Here is an 18,482-nt window from a genome sequence, read left to right on the forward strand (position 1 = left end):
CCCAAACCTGTTCCCTCAATAAAAATAGTTCCATTTCCGGTATGTTCAGGAGCTCCACTAAATAAGCATTCTTGAATGGGACACACTCAATGTTTTCCTGTGCAAATGCATAAAAACCTAGCAAACATGGCCCCCAGCTGAAATCAGTTCCAATCCTCTAAGTGTCTAGGTTTGTTTTCATCAATGAAACAAAGGCACATGAAGACACATTTGCAGGTCCTTGGCCTCTATGGGCTACAATGTGCAGAAGAAGAAGAACCACATCCACTTGGTTGGCATGGACTAGTCTGTATTACATTTGGTAAGTAAGTTGCCATTGGGACTGAAAAATCTACTGGGGGTGGACAGGAGCCTGTTACAAAACTAAAATAACCAAGATTTACCCAACTCCCTGTCACGCATTCAATCCTCTGTTTGTGCACACGGCATCAATTGGGGCTCTAATAAATGGCAGCCTTCCTTTAACACAGATCGTTGTTCCTTGTGACTTTCAGATACATTCGAATGGCAGCTGTTCAGAGGTCATGTGCTGCTAGTTCATGAGCAGCAGCAGAGTCTCTGTACGTTTACCAACCATAGAGCTGGGTGTGTCTGCATCCAAGAAACTGCAGAGTCAGTGTAGTACAGACAGTTAATTGCACAGTCTCACTTTCTGGTCTCATTGATCATTTGGGTAGAAACAGCAACGGTTTGGTGGGTTTTGGTTTTTCCCCCTTCGTTTTCTCCTAAGGAATGTGCGATCTTGAGCATGTTAGTTTAAGTTCCCTGTGGGTCAGGAAAATTCCATCTCCTTGAACTAGCTGGGAAGTGACCTGTTTGTATCACCTAGAATAAAGGAGCTTTTGTAAAGCAGTTTCATCTTTAAATATGCTGGGATAAAAATAGTAAACAGTAAATTCCACAGCCAGACACCAGGCCAGGATCAATCGATGGGGCCAGGATCAATTAATTACAGAAGAAACAAACTCTTGGGAAGTAGCTGTAATTTGTCCCCAAATCTTTCCTTGTTCTCATATACTATCAGGGATTCTCTTCTAGAGGGCAGAGTTAAGGTTATCTGGGCATGTACCCTCACTCTGTATTCCCTGTTTTTCCAGAGTCTGAGTTTTACTGAACTCGATGTTCTGGAAGGTAAGAGATAGTCACAGTCAAAGTTAACTCTGTGTTAACAAAGGTTTTGTTAGTGGCAAATAATGAGACTAATCCCTCACTGCGGTAATTCCACTGACTTCAGTGTACTCTTTCCCCATTTCTAGTTCCAAAAAAATGAGCAAATTAAAACAACCTTGAGACCTAAAATGCTGTGAGAAAATGGAAATTTTAGTAGCTCAAATAATTCAGTTTCTTCTGTGTCTTGTACGTGTGTAAATGGCACGACACGTTGATTTATAAGCACATCTTTCTTAACTTCTTTAAATATTCTGTAGTACATTGACTAGATCAAGTGGGTTGTTCAATGCAGTGAGGTTTTCATGCATTGCCTAATACATATTTTTCATATTATGTAAATGAACACAACTCATTGAACACAAAATTGTGTTTTTCATGCTGTGAATTGTGTCGGTAGCTCAAATTAATAGGTTTATTTTCTCTCTCTCTCTCTCTCTCTGTGAGGCACAACAAAATAATTTAGTGATGCTGAAAACATTCCCTTCTCCTCCAGAACTGCCTTGGAATCACCTTCCCTTTGTAAATTAATCTGCCCCTGTGTCTCTACAAGGAAAATATAGTTTCTATGAAAAAAACACATTTTTTTAATTAAAGGGACTGAACAGAATAGGTTACTCAGACATAGGTCAGGGGTTTGTTACAGGAGTGGGTGGGTGAGATTCTGTGGCCTGCGTTGTGCAGGAGGTCAGACTAGATGATCATAATGGTCCCTTCTGACCTTAAAGTCTCTGAGAATAGCCACATGAGGGCGACACATCAGGAATGCAAAGCAACAGGTTCCTGGTTTGCACATCGATGGTGACAAGGGATTGAACTCGACTCCCCTCTTTTCACAGACACATTTGTTTTATTCTCTGAGGTCAAACATAAGTTTAAATGTTGTAATGTCCCGAGCTCCCCAAGTCCCACTGACAGCTGAGCTCTTCCTGCCCACTGAGCCCAGCCCAGACAGTGGGTGGGGGGTGAGTTTGTACCCAAATAACTGACAGAGCCAAGCAAGGAGCAAAGAAATGTTTGCTTCGGTCACTAGGTCTGTGTTTCTATTGCTCGTTGTCTCTCTCCCCTTCCCTGATAAGGAGCAACGGTAAGAGAAGAAGAGGTTAAACCATGTGCTAGGTGGTGGCTGGGTTTGGATGACAAATTTAAAACCATCTCAGCACCCTCTAGTGTGACACTGACACCATCAGATTCTCACCTTTCACTCACACTTCATTAATAACAGTTTCCCTGAACTACTTTGCTGTGATTATTTCAATGGCTCCCACAACGGAGTGCAAGGTCACAGCAGGGAAAGGGTTTTACTGCAGCACCTGGGAGCAGTTGAGTTTCATGTTCAGGCTGCGGTATGAGTTCCTCCAGGTTTCTCGTAAGCACACAGGGACCTTCGCGGGTGCTCTCGATACAGGAATGGTCCCGACATGATAAAGTGATGGGAATTGCATTTCCCTTTTTTATATTTGTATTTCCAATGACATTTCTGTTTGTGATTTCGTTTTGCTTTGTATAACTGTGTTTTCTCCAGGATTTGATATTTATTAAAAAAGAAGAATACGGCCTCCAGGCACCAGATGGAGGAGCAGGTTGGGGACTAGAACTGCTAAGAGAGCGAGAGTAGCAGGTTTTCTGTATTGTTTCCTGCCCTCATTTTTCTTGACTAGTTTCTCTTCTGCACAAAATTTGCAATTTTTTTAAATGTGAGTCTGGTGAGCTCAGTTGGTCGACCATCAGACTTTTAATCTGAGGGTCCAGGGTTCAAGTCTCTTGTCAGGCTAAAAAACACTTTCCCCTGTGACATCCCCAAAGAGTTTTAGAAGGACTCTCCTTGACTTTCATTTTTCCTTTTCAGGACATGGCCTTTCCTAGGAAGGGCCCTTTACTGCCTGGGACAGAAGGTGCTACTGCCTCACCTGTCCACTGGCCTCACAGTCTGGAGGAAGAAAGGCCTCTGGCCTGCAGCAAAGTGCTGTGTGCTGACTTTTTGAGCAAATGCAGGGCTGGCCAGAGAGGCATGTTCCCACTGAGTCCTCCCTGCCAGAAAAAATTGTCCCCCACAGACAGGGGCGGCTCCAGGCCCCAGCACACCAAGTGCGTGCTTGGGACAGCAAGCCGCGGGGGGTGCTCTGCCGGTCGCCGCAAGGGCGGCAGGCAGGCTGCCTTCGGCGGCGTGCCTGTGAAGGGTCCGCTGGTCCTGCAACTTTGGCAGACCTCCCGCAGGCAAGCCACCGAAGGCAACCTGCCTGCCGTGCTTGGGGCGGCAAAATGCCTAGAGCCGCCCCTGCCCACAGAGTCCTCCCTGCTGGAAGTCTACAGTAATCAACAGGTGCTCTGCTGGTCCCATGGTGTAAGGGCCAGCACTCAGGACTTTGAATCCTGCAATCTGAGTTGAAGTCTCAGTGGAATCTGAGAACAATTCCTGTGCCACAAACCCTGCTGGGTCTTCCAAGGCTCTGTCTTGCTTTCTCAAAGGCCATGAAAGCCACTACAAAAAGGTTTTTTTTTCTCCAGCTGATAATAGCTCACCTTAACTGATCACTCTCGTTATAGTGTGTATGGCAACAGCCAATTTTTCATGTTCTCTCTGTGTGTGTGTGTGTGTGTGTATGTATATATCTATCTTCCTGCTGTATTTTCCACTGCATGCATCCAATGAAGTTGGTTTTAGACCAGGAAAGCTTATGCTCAAATAAATTTGTTAGTTTCTAAGGTGCCACAAGTACTCCTTGTTCTTTTTGCAGATAAATTAATGGAGGTTAAGTCCATGAATGGCTATTAGCCAGGATGGGTAAGGAATGCTGTCCCTAGCCTCTGTTTGTCACAGGGTGGAGATGGATGGCAGGAGAGAGATCACCTGATCATTGCCTTTTAGGTTCAGTCCCTCTGGGGCACCCGCCATTGGCCACTGTTGGCAGATAGGATGTGAGGTTGGATGGACCTTTGGTCTGACCCAATATGGCCATTCTTATGGTCTTATGAAGGGAGGGGCAGAGCCCTGTGACAGAGTTTCTGTAGTGTAGTGGTTATCACGTTTGCTTGACACGTAAAAAGTCCCTGGTTCAGAAACATGATGGCTTAATTTTCCCAGCTCCTAGTGTCCTATCCCTACTGTTGTAGGAGCAGCAGTGATTTCTATGCTCAAAAGGTCTCTTATACGTCCCCTGCTCCCACTTTTGTCTCCTGTCCCTCTCTGAATGCCTGTAAAGTGGTTTTCCCCCTCCTGCTCCCTCCTGGAATGCTCGTGGGATGAATGGGCTGGTTGAAGAGCAGAAGAACTTCCAGGTAGACAAGGTGTCTGTGAGTCTAATTAGGCAGTGATCACACACCCAGAGCATGGACACTGCCTAAGGTGGAGTGTGACCAACCAGATGCAGCCAAGTCATCTCTAGTCGCAGGCCATGAGGTGCAGGCCCTTAAAAGGGGAAGGGGCCCTGTGCTCAGGAGAGCACTCACAAGCTTGTACCTCCAGTGAATGCCCTTTGCCCGGACCGCCTGGCCAGTGGTTCTCTGCGTTGTATTTCATTGTGCCTCAGGGAGACTTACCTTCATCGCACCATCCATAGCTGCCCTGTGGGACACTTACTTTGCAGAATCCTGACATCTCCAGTTCCCTGCCAGTCCTGGGAGTGTGAGTATGCGAGTGTGAGTGTGACACCCCCTCCACCCCGCTTCTTCTTTTGAGCTTAGCTGTCAGTATAATAAACGTGCTGCTTTCTGCCAAACTCTGGTGTGTCATTAGTTCTCCCTACGCTGACTAGCTGGCCCAATTTGGGGTAACACCTGCGATAAACTCAACCCCTGCAGGATAGAGGGTGGTGAAATGAGCTGAGAAAAAAGCCTTGGCATCAGCAGGGGAAAGCTAGAGGACCTTGGCCAGTCACCTTTTGAAGCCTTGTGGCTTGGCTTCCTCTGAACTTGGAGATTGGCCTATGGCGGCCGGCTCTTCCTGCTGCCTCCTCTGCGTGACTTGCCAAAGGAGGGAGTGAGGCGGGAATGGGGCAAAAGAGGAAAGTCGAGCTGAGGAAGGCAGGGCAGAAGCTAAGTGCCTCAGTGCGGCTAAGTGGGGTTAGTAGAGCGTCACCATTTGTTCTGCAAAGCCTGGGGAGGTGCGGTTGGCTGCTGGGAGGTAGAATCCTGTGCCTGCCTCTTGGCTTCCCAGGGATGGCTACTTGCAGCCCAGGAGAAGGACAGTTCTGGGTGAAAGGAAGAGAAGCAAAGCTCTGGGAGGAAATTTGGGTGTGGGGTGCTGGCTCTGCGCTGGGGGAGGGGGTTGGGATGCAGGAGGGGTGGCACTTACCCCGGGTACTGCAGCTCCCAAAGTGACCGGTACACACAACCCTCTGGCAGCAGCTCCTAGGTGGGCCGTGCCAGGGGGTCTCTGTGCACTGCTGCCTGCAGGCACTGCCCCCAGAGCTCCCATTGGCTGCAGTTCCTGGCCAATGGCCGCTGCAGAGTTGGTACTCGGGGTAGGGGCAATGAATGGAGACACTCCCCCCGCCCCGGGGATGCTGGGACATACCGTCCATTTCTGGGAGTGGCACGGAGGGACGGAGGCAGAGTGGGCAGGGAGCCACCTCAGTGCTGCTGGCACATCTCTGCACACCCATTGGGGGAGGGGAGCAGAGGGCCTCCATGTGCTGCCTGGGGTAGGGACAGTGCACAGAGCTGCCTCCCCTCCCCGGTCTATTACAGGAGTGGGTGGGTGGGGTCTTTTGGCCTGCAAGGTGCAGCAGGTCGGACTAGATGATCACACTGGTCCCTTCTGACCTTAAAGGCTCTGAGTCTAAAAGGGAGAGGGAAGTAAAGGAAGTTTTTTTAAAAAATATACCAAACATTGTAATACCAGGATAACTCCAACAGCTCATTGTATAGTCCCGCCCCTTTCTTCCTCCATTCTGTGTTGAATGACCTGCAGGACATTGATTTTCTCATTCCTTTGGTAAACTGATACAATGTGACTGAAATTAAACCAATTCCCAGGGGAGCAAACATCATATCTCTGCATCGGCTGGGAATCAAACCCAGGTCAACTGCTTGGAAGGCAGCTATGCTCACCACTATACCACCAATGCATCTGGCAAAAATGCCACTTATGCTTGCCCAATGAGGCTAGAGTAGCATTGAGGAGATTTTCTGCCTGTTAAAATGTACTGGATTCTCATCACTAAAAAAAAAAAACATCTCCATCTTCACTTGGGTTTGAACCATCAGCCTTTCAATTAGCCACCAAAGTTGTTAATCACAGGGTATGTCTACACTACGGGATTATTCCAATTTTACAGAAACCAGTTTTTGGAAACAGATTGTATAAAGTCGAGTGCATGCGGCCCCACTAAGCACATTAATTCGGCGGTGTGCATCCATGTACTGAGGCTAGCGTCAATTTCTGGAGCGTTGCACTGTGGGTAGCTATCCCATAGCTATCCCATAGTTTCCGCAGTCTCTCCCGCCCATTGGAATTCTGGATTGAGATCCCAACGCCTGATGGGGCAAAAACAGTGTCATGAGTGATGCTGGGTAAATGTCGTCAGTCAATCCTCCCTCTGTGAAAGCAATGGCAGACAATCATTTAGTGCCCTTTTCCCTGGATTGCCCAGGCACACGCCATAGCATGGCAACCATGGAGCCCGTTCAGCCTTTTTTCACTATCACCATATGTCTACTGGATGGTGCTGACAGACGCGGTACTGCAGCGCTACACAGCAGTATCCCCTTGCCTTCTGCAAGTTGGGAATGGTTGGGTCATTACACTAACTGAATCTATTTCCCTATGTTAAGTTCTCCTCACACCTTCTATGGGCCATCTTAATTATCACTTCAAAAAGTTTTTTTTCCTCCTGCTAATGATAGCTCATCTCAATTGATTAGACTTTTCCTGTTGTTATGCATACTTCCACCTTTTCATGTTCTCTGTATGTATAAATATCTCCTGTCTGTATGTTCCATTCTATGCATCCGAAGAAGTGAGCTGTAGCTCACGAAAGCTCATGCTAAAATAAATTTGTTAGTCTTTAAGGTGCCACAAGTACTCCTGTTCTTTTAGCAAAGATGGTTACCAGCCATACTGTCCTGTCTGCTGCTTTGCAACTTGACAATGACAATTGCCAGTTATACTGTACCATTTGCTGCTGTCATGGGTGCCCCTGGCTGGCCTCGGTGAGGTCGGCCAGGTGCGAATGGAAAATAATGGGAATGTCTCCCCATGTCATTCCCTTCCTTAAGTTTTGTCTAAAGGGAGAGTCAGTCCTGTCTGGACTATCGGGCAAGCCTACTAAAGAACCAGAGAGGCAAATGGCTGCTCCAAGTCAGAGCCCCAGACACCCCACAGAAATGATGAGCTGCATGCCATTCTAGGGAGTGCCCCTGCAACAACCCCACCCATTGCTTCCCTCCTCACCCACCCCTCCTGGGCTACCGTGGCAGTTATCCCCCATTTGTGTGACAGAGTAATAAAGAATGCAGGAATTTGAAACAACACTGACTTTATTGCCTCTGCAAGTAGAGCTCAAAGGAGGGAGGGGAGGGCAGCCTCCAGCTGCTATGATATTGCAGGCAGGACTGAATCTCCATTAGACAAAGCTTAAAGAAGAGAATGACCTGGGAGTCATTCCCATTTTTGGCCAGGCGCCCCTGGGCGACCTCACCGAGGCCAGCCAGGAGCACTCACAGGATGACGATGACTGATACCAGTCCTACTGTACCGTCTGCTGTCTGGAAGGGAAGGGAAGTGAAGGGGATGCTGCTGTGTAGCGCTGCAGCACCGCGTCTGCCAGGAGCATCCAGTAGACATACGGTGACATTGAAAAAAGGCAAGAAATGATTTTTTCCCCTTTGCTTTCACAGGAGGGGGGATGGGGGGAAACGACATATACCCTGAACCACCCGCAACAATGTTTTTGACCCTTCAGGCTTTGGGAACTCAGCCAAGAATTCAAATGATTTTTGGAGAGTGCGGGAACTGTGGGATAGCTACAGTCATCAGTCGCCCCTCCCTCCATGAGCGTCCATTTCATTCTTTGGCTTTCTGCTACGCTTGTCTCAGCTCCTTAAGTTTCAGCACTGTGTTGAGTCCCTGCTGTGGCCTCTGTCTATCATGGCCTTGTAGATTTTTTCAAATGCTTTGGCATTTTGTCTTTTGGAACGGAGTTCTGATAGAACAGATTCATCTCCCCATACAGAGATCAGCTTCAGTATCTCCCGTACGGTCCATGCTGGAGCTCTTTTTGGATTCTGGGACTGCATGGTCACCTGTGCTGATCAGTGCTCCACGCTGGGCAAACAGGAAATTAAATTCAAAAGTTCATGGGGCTTTTCCTGTCAACCTGGCCAGTGCATCCGAGTTTAGATTGCTGTCCAGAGCGGTCACAATGGTGCACTGTGGGATAGCGCCCGGAGGCCAATACCATCGAATTGCAGCCACACTAACCCTAATCCGAAATAGCAATGCCGATTTCAGCGCTACTCCCCTCGTCGGGGAGGAGTACAGATACCGGTATTAAGAGCCCTTTAGATCGATCTAAAGGGCTTCGCTGTGTGGACGGGTGCAGAGTTAATGCGATTTAACGCTGCTCAATTCAATATAAACTCATAGTGTTGAGCACAGGGCCGGCTTTAGGCCGATTTGCCCGATTCCCCCGAATTGGGCCCCGCGCCTGAGAGGGCCCCGCGCCGGCAGCGTCTCCCGGAAGCAGCAGCTGTTGTTGCTAGGCAACGAGAGACCCTGGCCGGCTGAGGGCTGAGGCAGAGGCAGCCGCGGGTGGGTGTTGCAGGTCAGGAGGGGGGGAGGGGGAGGAGGCACATGTGCTTTGCAGCCCTCCTTCCCCTCCCCCACCCCCAGCACTCACCTGGAGGAGACGCCGAGGGAGCTTCCGGCCCGGTGGGAGACAGGAATCTCTGCCGTGCACCTCGCTCACCTGAGCAGCTGCTGGGGCTTCCAGCCGTGAGTGTTTGACCCTGTGATTCCCCGCAGGGTTGTAATATTGGGCTGGTGTTGTGGTTTTCGTGGTGTTGCTGTTTGAGGGTGAGTTGGTGCCTGCCTGTGTCTGGTTCAAAACTAAAGCCGGGATCCTGTAACCCAGGAAAAAAGCCCCGAGCCGGTACTTAGTGCTGTGAACTCCAGGTGAGAGAGAGGGAGGTTTGAGGAGGAAACCAAATACATCAAGAGGGGAGAATGCAAAAGGTCTGCAACAGGGCAGGCTGAGACTTATCCCCCCCCACTTCCTGGCAAGAGGAGAAACTGAGGCACGGGGTGATCTGATTCCCCTCTCCAAATTATTTTGCAAAGGAAGGGGACTGGGGCTCCTATCCAGACCAGTTCCCTTCCCATCAACTCTGCTTTCCCTGCTGCAAGAGCGCTGTAGGGGCTGAATATTTCCATTAAACTATGGCACCTTCATTTGCCCTACAACAATAAATTAGACCGGCTTGGTGGAGGGGCTATTCCCCCCTCAAAGCTGTGTGGATATTAAGGGTTTTTTGAGGGGGGGCATGATAATATTCCAGGTCAATCAAATGCCCAGCTCAGCCAGGAGTGGAAGCAGGTGGCCTGGGGATGGGGGGACATTTGCCCTCAGTCCTGGACTCTGGGATGGACTAGGCTGGGTGGTGGGTTCAGTCTAGTCTTCCAGCCTGTTGCTCTCACTGGGGTTTGTGGTTTTCATCTGGCTCCACCAAAAAGATCAAACAAGCCCAGTAGAAAAGGGGGGTGAGAGAGACGGGAAAGGGTGTGTAAGGGGTTAAAGTGACCCATCAACGAAAGAGTAAAACCAGAGTTTGACTGAGTTTCCCCCCAGCCACCACTCCTGCAAACACTGGGCAAGGGGCAGCTCCATCCCCCGCTGAGGCTATGGTGAGGGGCAGCAGAAGAGGAGGGAAGCCACATGTGATGGCAGTCCCCTCCCCTCCCCCTCCCGCACCCAGCACCCCCTCTCCAGCCCCCAAACTCTGTCCCAGAGCCTGCACCCAGCCCTCCGCACTCCCTCCCAGAGCCTGCACCCCTCCACCCTTCCTGCACCCCACCCCGTGCCCCAGCCCAGAGCTTGCACCCAGCACCCAAACTCCGTCCCACTCAGCCTGGGCAAAGCTCTCCTCCGTCTGGCTCCCAGCCCCTCTCCAAGGCTTGCAGGTGTCTGGAGGTGCTGCCTTCCACACCTTCCTCAGTCCCACCTCATCCATTCAACAGGGCAACTGATTACAAAGTGGGGGGAAGATCTTATTCTACTTCTAGCAAAAAGACATTTTTCTTTTACCTTAATTACACTACCTTAGGGGCCTGCTATAACATATTACCAAGGTTCAATACAAAGTGATATACAAGTTATACAAAAATGCATAATGCAGAGATTTATCTACAACTGCATTGATTGACTGCTGTGTGCAGTGATATAGTGACCCCTGGGTCTTTGAATGAGGCATTATACTTGGGGGGAAGGGTGAGGGGGTAAGTGGCGAGTGGTCAAAGAGGCGAGCAGTGAGCCAGCAGGAGTTCTAGGGGCAGGCATGGGGGTTTCTGGCAGGGGAGGGAGAAGGTGAAAGGAGGCGAGTGGGGGGGGGGGGACTGACTAGGAGGGACGCAGCAAGCCAGCGGGGGGGCTAGGGGGTGAAGAGGGGTGTGATGGTGGGGCTGAGCAGGGAGGGGGCAGGTCCTATTTTACTGCTGTGATCTGGTCACCCCAGATCAGCACAGGAGTTTTGACCTGCTCCGTTTCCGACCTGGGCCGGTTCACCCCTCCTTAGGCAACCTGGGGACCCCAAGCTTCCCCAGGATCACCATATTGATGCTGAACTTAGTGCGGACACCCGATCGGCACAGCCCCCTGCAGCCCAGAGCTCCTGAGCTCAAGCGATCCACCGGCCTCAGTCTCCCCAGGAGCTGGGATCACAGGCACCAGCCACGGGGCCCGGCTTGTTTTGCGGCTTGGCAGCTGGAGATTTAAGCTCTGCTTGTGAGCTCTGTGCCTTGGCCAGACGGGGACAGCCTGGAACTGGGAAATGCTCCTGCTCCCCCCGCCCCCATCTCATGTCGAGCTGCAGGCGCCGCTGTCCTGCCAGGTAAGATCCCGGATGTTTTGGTGCCCCCTTCCCCGCCCAGGTGTCCGGGTACCTCTGCCCCCCATACAGAATCCTGGGTGTGTGGGTGTCCGTCCCTCTGCAGAGGATCCCGGAGTGTGGATGCCCTTGTCCCCCCCTACAAGATCCTGGGTGTGTGGGTGCCACTCTCCCCTCAGCAGATCTCTGGTGGGTGGGTCCCCAGGGTGTGAGTGCTCCCATCCCCCGATACAGGCTGGGGGGGGGGGTATAACTGGCTCTCCCTGTCCTGCCCAGGCGGTGCTACAGCAGCTGTTCACAGGGGCAGCAACCCCACTGTCAACCTGCAGCTTTACCCTGCTCCAGGGGTGACCTGCTTCACCCTCCTGTGGGAGCCCGGGGACCCCGAACTGCCCAGAATCACCTGATTGATGCCGAGCTTAGCACAGACACCGGCTCAGCCTGGCAGGGTGCAGCCCTGAGCCCTGACAATCAGCTGCCCTCCGCCTCCTGCTGCACAGCGAGGGTCCCACGCGAGAGGCTTCGTGCCCAGTTTGTTCAGGAGCGTCCCAGGCTCCAGCTGTAAACTCTGCTGGTCAGTTCTAGTCTTTGGCCACACGGGAACGGCACTAACGGTCCATCTAAACGCTGTTTGCGTTCGGCCCTTCGGATCGCAGATTGTAACCCGCGGGCAGATCTCTGAGTGCAGCCAAATCCTTCCCCAGATTAATCATTGAAGCAGCAGCTCCCGTTGGAAAGATCAGGATTTTTGCCTTTAAAAACAAGGAAAATGTCTCCAGCGAGAGACTGAAGAAACTCAATTGATTTCATTGACTCCATGAATGTTCCTCTGTGTCCCCCTAAGAGTCATGCCCCACTTTTTGGGAACCACTGAACCCTACTCGTTAATCAGGGGCTAGTGATGCCAAAGCCCAGGGAAAGGGAGAACAAGTGCGGGCCCCCAGCACTGGAGCCATGTGAAGGGGCTGCAGGAGACGGGCAATGGCTGGTGGCCCAGGGAGTTAAGGGCAAAGGGGGCACAGGAGGGGCAGGAGTTAGGGGTGAAGGAGGTGCAAGGGCTGGGAGTGCAGGAGCTAGCAGTAAAGGGGGAGTGGGGATCATCCAGGGGCAATGGGGAAGTGCCAAAGTACAAGCTTTGCCCAGGGCACCATTTTCCCTAATGCTGGTCTGAGCAAACAACTGGAAATGACCCTTCAGTGAGACCAGAACCATAGTGTAGAAAAACCCCTTTGTTAAGTGGTGGTGGCTGAGGGCTTAGGGAGATGGGTTAGAAAACAACAGGTACTTGTCTGTGGAGGTTTGATTCTTACCTGTTAGGCAAGGCTGGTGTGTGGTGTCTCCATGGCTGTACATTCAGTGTCTGATTTTCCACAGGGAGCCAAATCCAGACATACTCAGAGGCTCTATGCCAGGGTTTCTCAAACTTCCTTTCACTACAACCCCTTTCTGCTAAAAAAAAAGAAACAACTTCCTACATGACCCTAGAAAGATGCACAGGCACAGGAGACAAAGCCTGAGCCCTGCCCCAGTTAGGGGAGGGTAAAACCAGAGCTTGAGGGATTCAGTCCTGGGTGGTGGGGCTCAGATTTTGGTTTCAGCCCCAGGCACCAACAAGTCTAATGGCAGCCCTGGCAACCCCATTAAAACAGGGTTATGACCCACTTTGGGGTCCTGACTCTCAGTTTGAGAACCACTGCTCTATGCTGATGGGAGAGAGTTTTCCTGGGGGTGTAGTTAATCCACTTCCCAAGAGGTGGCAGCTATGTCAGTGGGAGAAGCTATATCGGTGGGTGTGCAAGCTGTGGTGTTTGCCACATTTAAGAAGTTTAATCAAACCCCATTTTTAAAACCACCTGTGGTCTGGGAATGGCAAAGGAGCTCGAAGAATCAGGGTTTGTCCTTCAAAGTCCTGGACATCACGATTCTGTTCTCTTAGTGTCATGGGGATATTGCTCAGTGTTAGAGTGCTTGACTGCATCTCAAGTAGTTCTCAGTTCAAAGCCCTGTGTTTTCTTATAACCTTCTTTCTTTTTTTTAAAAAAAAGGAAAACATTTTCATTTCCATTCTCCATTATGTTCAGGGGCTCCTCTATACAGGAGTGCTTGATATCAATGTAAACACTCAACATTTCGCTGTCCAAATGCATAAAAACCTAGCAAAGCTGTCCATCAGCTGAAATCCGTTCCAATCCTCTAAGTGTCTAGTTTATGTTTTCATCAATTATACAAAGGTATCATACGAATGTACATTTCCAGATCCCTCTTCTCCAGGGCTGTGCTGTGCAGAAGAACAAGAGCCACATCCAGCTGCAGTTCAGGAGTCTGATGACAAATGTTCTGAGGGCTGGAGAAAAATGCTTCTAGTGAGCTATTGAACGAGCTCAACCTGTTTAGCTTATCAAAAGAAGATTGAAAGGTGACTTCATTGAAGCGTTAAAGGGCCTTAATGGAGACAAAAGATTGGGTATGAAAGGGCTTTTTAATCTAGCAGAGAAAGGCATAACAAGACCCAGTGGCTGGAAGGTGAAAAGAGACAAATTCATATTAGAAATAAGACACAAATATTCAACAGCGAGGATGATTCGCCACAGGAACAAGCTACCAAGGAAAGTGGTGGATTTGCCATCTCCTGATGTCATCTAATGGAGACTAGATGCCTTTCTGGAATGTGTTTGCCCCAAAAGTTGCTATTGTGTCAGACAGGAGGCCTGTGATATGGAGGAGGTCAGATTAGATGCTCTAATGGTCTCTTCTGGCCATAAAGTCGACTAATTTCTGAAAAACTGAGTGTAGCATTGGGAGCAGCGTCTGATGTTTTCCTGTCTAGCCGGCTTGCTGCCTAGAACGAACGCTCCTTGAGTGGGGTGACCCACAGGGAGTAGCTCAAACCTCCACAGTGCCTGGGCAGGGGCAGGACATTAGCACAGCAAGGGAGGGGTGTGGCAGTGACATCACAAAGGCCTTTTGCAGGACCTCAGACTATTGGTCAAAGGTGGTGGGGAGGTGGTGACCTCACAGAGAGATGCTGACATCAGCCAGGCAGGACAGGGGCGAGGGACCAGGGAAACCTCAGAGACCCCTGTGGCTTTGCTTCAGCAAGTCTCCTTCTCCAGGTCTCTCTTTGAGGACTGAGAGAGTATTCAGGTTCAGGTACGTGAGCGCCAGGAGGAACCTCTTTCGAGTTTTCTCCTTCCCTTTTCCTGATTTTACTAGAAAACAGCCGTCCCTGTTTAGAAGGTAAGAGCCTCCTCGAGGTTTGAAACCTGTTCAGTCTGATCCATCTGGTGACAGTTGAATTCTAGGCATGGAAAACACGAGCTTAAGGAGGCAGAATTTTATTCCACACCTGGGATTTTGTCCCTTTGAATCACTGGGGTCATTAGGGTTTGTCCTTTTGGTTTCACCTTTTCCTCCATCTATCCTTCCCTCCTTTCTCTTTGTCTCTTGCTTCTTTTGTCCTTTCTCCTGTTCCTCTCCCAACACCAGGAGGGGTGTGCGTATGTGTCTCAGGGGAGTGCTCGGCAGCTCCCACTGTGGGAGGTCCACCCGAAAATGTGGGGCTGAAATAGTGCTCAGGCAGTGATCCCCACCGGTGACCTGGGCCATCCTTTGGGCGAGAACCCTCAGCCTCCCATCCTCAGTCTCTACCCTGATTGGCTGAGCAGGGGGTTATTGACAGGGAGGAGACTCAGGTCCTTGTTGTTCTCTTTGAAGCCCAAGGAAATAAGTCAGAACCAGTCATATGTTTGATGAATTTTGCTGCTCCTCTGCATTAATTGTGTCTGAGCAGTTCATGATTCTCTCTAACATTGCAGTTCTCTTCAAATACTTGCTGAATATTTATTGTTGGTCTGGAGCTCATCTGAGAGCACTTTATTCAGGTTATTCAGTGTCTGAAATTCAAGATCTGATGGTTAGTTTGAAAATCAGGGCTCTTGGGTCCTATTCCCAACTCTGCCACTGACTGACTGTGTGACCTAAGAAAAGTCAATTCTCCTTTCTCAGCCTTAGCTTCTTCCCATTTCAAGTAGGGATAATAATGATCCGCTCCTACCTACCTCACGGTGGGTGGGGATCCATTGGAGAGTGTCACTAGGAGTAGTGCATAATATGCGGTGTCCTATCACATTTACTCAGAGCAGATTATGACATAATAGAATAGCTGAAATAGTCTATTTTCTTTGTATTTTTTATTTTGAAAATGTTGAGCAGCAACTACTTAGCTCAGACTGAAGCATCTTATCTAATGTTTGAGATCTAAGTGTCTCCTCTTTGTGTGCGACGAGACAGTTTAACACACTGTGACAAACAGGAGATGCTTTTGTTTTGCAACAAAATATTTTTGCAAAGAACTTTCATCCCACTTGTTTTGATTTAGAGAAACAAACTGGTTTAGTCTGAAGGGGATTTTCTGACAGAAATGGTTTCAATGAAATTTCCCCACCATCTCGATTCCTGGCCTCTATCCCTTTCTCTGTTGTTTTTTTTGTCCATTAGAACAGGAGTCAGGGCTGTTGGCTTCTCTTTCTGGCTCTGTCACCACCTTGCTGTGTAGGCCCTTGGGAAGGTCACTTCCCTTCTTTGTACTTCAGGCGTCTCCCCATCTGTCCAATGAGAACAAGGACAGTTCTCGAACTCTGGGCAGTCATTTTCGGTGGGGCCCCGGCAGGGATAACTAAAAATTTATATAGATATATATATATGTATATATAAAAAAGACTTTCATTCCTTAGGAACCGGTTCCCTATAAAAAGTTCTGATTTAAGGGATGTGTCACAGTATGTATTTTTTGTACCAATAGTGTTACCATGCGTCCATATTTTCCCAGGAGGAATTTTTAAATTTTTAAATTTTAAAAATTCCTCCCAGACAGTGATTTAAGAATCAAAAAGCCTGATATGTCCAGGAAAATACGGGTGTATGTTAACCCTACCTACAGTTCTTTTTAAAAAAGATGGGCCTGAACTAGAAACGAGCTCCATTTCACATGTGTGGGTCCCCGCCACTCCCTGGGGGTGTGCTAGGGTGACCAGATGTCCTGATTTTATAGGGATAGTCCCAATTTTTGGGACTTTTTCTTATATAGGATCCTAATAACCCCCACTCCCTGTCCTGATTTTTCACACTTGCTGTCTGGTCACCCTACGGTGTGCACATGTGTGGGTCCCAGCTGCTCCCTGCCCCCTTCATTGAAGCAGGTGTGCAGGGTTACTGCCCTGGGAACTGCAGGGCACCAGTGGACATGGGGCTGGCTGGAGGCAGGGCAGGGGCTGGCTGGAGGCAGGGTCTGGCTGCAGGCAGGGCAAGGGGTACGGGGCTGCCTGGAGACGGGGTGTGTGGGGTTGGCAGGCTTCAGGTGGGGGGGGTGCAGCAGGGGTTGGCTGGAGACAGGGCAGGAGGTGCTGGGCTGGCTGCAGGCAGGGCAAGGGGTGCGGGGCTGGCTGGAGACGGGCTGGTTGCAGGCAGGAGGTGTGGGGCGTGCTGTGGGCAGGGGCTGGTGCAGGCGGGGCCGGGGGGGAGGGGCTGGCGGCAGGGCCGGGTGTGCAGCAGGGGCTGGCTGCGGGCAGGGCAGGGGGTGTGGGGCTGGCTGGAGATGGGCTGGCTGTGGGCAGGGGGTGTGGGGCTGGCTGGAGGCAGGGACTGGTGCAGGCAGGGCAGGGGGTGTGGGGCTGGCTGGAGGCAGGGGCTGGTGCAGGCAGGGCAGGGGGTGTGGGGCTGGCTGGAGACAGGGGCTGGTGCAGGCAGGGCAGGGGGTGCAGGGCTGGCTGGAGACGGGCTGGCTGCGGGCAGGGCAGAGGGTGTGGGGCTGGCTGGAGGCAGGGGCTGGTGCAGGCAGGGCAGGGGGTGAGGGGCTGGCTGGAGGCAGGGGCAGGTGCAGGCAGGGCAGGGTGTGTGGGGCTGGCTGGAGGCAGGGGCTGGTGCAGGCAGGGCAGGGGGTGTGGGGCTGGCTGGAGGCAGGGGCTGGAGGCAGGGCAGGGGGTGCAGGTACAGAGGGTCCAGCCCACCCTGTACGGTAAGTGCCCCCACCTCCCTCCATCAGCACCGGGGTAGCAGCAGCAGCCCGGGCCTTGGGGGCTATTTAAATGGCCCGGGGCTCCCCTGCTTCTACCGCCCTGGCCCTGTAAATAGCTGAGGGAGCCCTGGGGAAGCGGCGGGGCTCTGGGGGCTATTTAAAGGGCCGGGGCGGTAGAAGCATTGGGAACCCTGGACTTTTTAAATAGCCCCCAGCACCCCGCAGCCCTACCCCAGCCCTATCCCAGCCCCTGCTGGGAGCCCCAGGCCCTTTAAATTGCCCCCTGGGGAAGCCGGGCCACCCTGGTACAGCGCACCAGCTCTTGCCAGTACGCAGTTCCAGGGCTTGGGCATGGGGCCCTCTTAGGAGTGGGGCCCAATTCAGGGGAATCAGGAGAATCAGCCTAAAGCTGGCCCTGTGTGGGGGTGGGGTGGGGTGGGGTGGGGCAGGACTTGGTCCCATTCTGGGCACCACCAAAAATTATCCAAACCTGCCGCCCCGTCCAGCCCAACCTTCAGCTGATGCACCTCAGCCCACACCCCTGCAGGGTTTGAAGCTTCCATTGCTTAAATTCCAGGACACTGGGGGATTTCAGCTCCCCTTTGCCCACAGGGAGCTTTCACCCCACTCCCAGCCAGCTTCTTGTCCATGGGATCACTGTATGGGGGCTGGGTCCCGCTGGATCTTTTCTCTCTCTGTGACAGGCCAGGGTGCAATAACTGGGGCATCTGAGCACCCAGGACCTTCTGTGGGGCTGCCATTCCCCTTCCCCTTCTGTGGTCTCGTCTGTCATTGACTCCAGACTCTTTTCTATCCATCGTCAGCACCGTCCCAAGCCAGCTGCACTCACCTCAAAAAGACAGTGTCCCCTGTTGGGTGTGAATCACTGACCTCTCTCCTCCCTGAGCACTGACTGCCCCTCTGTTTCCTGGCCTCTCAGTCTGTGCAGATGGGACCTTTCCCTCCAGTGCTGGAGGATTCGCCCTTCTCATCTACCCTTGTCCCAAGCAGCACAGCGGGTGGGAATCTTAAATGTACTGAGGTGACTTAGGAGCAGAAACCGCCCCAGACCTTCCATGCAATTGGCACTTGTCCCTCACTCCATAGGATTAGAACTCCTGCAGGGAGACTGCTGGGCCACATCCCCTCTGGGCATGAGCAAAGCACCAGGGTGAAAAAAAGAGCTTGGAGATGCTGGGGATTGAACCCAGGGCCTCATACATGCAAAGCATGTGCTCTACCACTGAGCTACATCCCC

The 18,482-nt window shown here is 51.2% G+C and overlaps 2 non-coding genes across 2 annotated transcripts; both read right to left on the minus strand.

Moving 5' to 3' along the window:
• Positions 1 to 6,164: 6,164 nt before the first annotated feature.
• TRNAG-UCC lies at positions 6,165 to 6,236 on the minus strand. The gene has a single exon. It is a non-coding gene; the product is annotated as a tRNA-Gly (tRNA).
• A 12,174-nt stretch (positions 6,237 to 18,410) lies between these two features.
• Positions 18,411 to 18,482, minus strand: TRNAA-UGC. The gene has a single exon. It is a non-coding gene; the product is annotated as a tRNA-Ala (tRNA).

This window comes from Mauremys reevesii, unplaced genomic scaffold, assembly GCF_016161935.1.
Source record: "Mauremys reevesii isolate NIE-2019 unplaced genomic scaffold, ASM1616193v1 Contig71, whole genome shotgun sequence".
In the NCBI taxonomy this organism is placed as follows: domain Eukaryota; kingdom Metazoa; phylum Chordata; order Testudines; family Geoemydidae; genus Mauremys; species Mauremys reevesii.